Consider the following 1,366-nt stretch of genomic DNA (forward strand, 5'->3'; position numbering starts at 1 on the left):
CGAGATACTGTTTGCATTTCATTGATTTTAAAAATCTTTATGATCGCTAAGAAACAAATGGCTGTTGTTAAATTTATCAAGGTTTGCATGTGTGTGTTCTCTAATGGCTGTTACATAACTATACTTTAAACCTTCGCACATGACAAATTATTATTATTTTTTCCGTAAAATGATCATTTACTAAAATATTTTTTAACCTTTAAGAACAGCATTGGTTTAAAAGTGGGTTTTATTGGCACAGGGAAATTAGAAAAATTCTAAGAAATGACCTGGCAAATACTCAAGTGGAAAACTGCATCTTCATTAGGTTATATCTAGCCTATGGTGCTGAAATATCAAATATAAATAACCAGCAATCATGTAGTTAAAACAGCATGCCTAAAATGTTATATACAAGCTTATGTTTACCTAAAAAATAACTTGAAGGAGTGATACCTCGGTGGAAATCTATGGTAATGTGGAGCTTTGATAACCTTTCTCAATGTCCTAGAGTTCAATTTATTTTAATCAAAATTCATTTAACTAAAAAAAAACCTCCATCATTTTCAAGTTTTTTTTATAGCTGCTTGGGGCCATTTAGGGGGGAGAACATTGGCCTCAGCATTTATACAGTGATCTAAACAGCTGATATGAAACATATTTTCACAGGAGATGAATAACGGGTCTGATGGAGAACTGCTTCCTTCTATCTCTGAAGCACTGTGCCTTTTATTTGAACTGTAAATCTAAGTGTGATTACCACAGAAGAAAAAAAATCAATGGCAAAACAAACAAACCTCTTTGGGCCCACCGGTCTGAATGAAGTCCTCATAAATCTTCTTAGCTTTGATGGCCATTTTCTGGGAGGACTTGGTCTTCTTGAAGCCCTCACAAGCCTCCCAGAATTCAATATTCTCCTCGCTGAACTCAGATCTGAGGAAGCTCTTGAAGGTGGCCAGGCCATCTATGGAATTAAAAATGTGGAAAAGCTATTAGAGTGAGTACAGCTGTGTGTGTTCTTTTTGTGCTAATGTGTTGGTGACACGCTGCCACCGGAGACCCCGGTCTCACCAGCTCTTAACATCCTTATCTAAACATTACCGCCGTGCACGCCTAGGGCACACAGCCCTTAATGCAATCCCTCACGAGTCCATGTTGTATAAGAGCATGTGGTATTCAAGTACTACATGATTCATCTCTGTGGATCAATCAATGTAATTATTCACTATTCAGTGCAGATTTATTTTAAGACTTGCAATTGTTTGTGTGGGAATGATTTTAACAAACAGTGGTAAAAAGACAGGCATCATTAAGGCTAAATACATTTCAAAGCACATAATAGAGGTGTTTTAGTGTCAATAAAAGAAATGCTCTTATATATATATAT

At 36.1% G+C, this 1,366-nt stretch overlaps 1 pseudogene; it reads right to left on the reverse strand.

Annotated features, from left to right (window-relative positions):
- Positions 1-740: 740 nt before the first annotated feature.
- LOC107575693 (regulator of G-protein signaling 5 pseudogene) overlaps positions 741-1,366 on the reverse strand; it is a 5,032-nt pseudogene continuing 4,406 nt past the window's right edge.

Source organism: Sinocyclocheilus grahami, unplaced genomic scaffold (assembly GCF_001515645.1).
Source record: "Sinocyclocheilus grahami isolate Dianchi unplaced genomic scaffold, SAMN03320097.WGS_v1.1 scaffold2822.1, whole genome shotgun sequence".
NCBI lineage: Eukaryota > Metazoa > Chordata > Actinopteri > Cypriniformes > Cyprinidae > Sinocyclocheilus > Sinocyclocheilus grahami.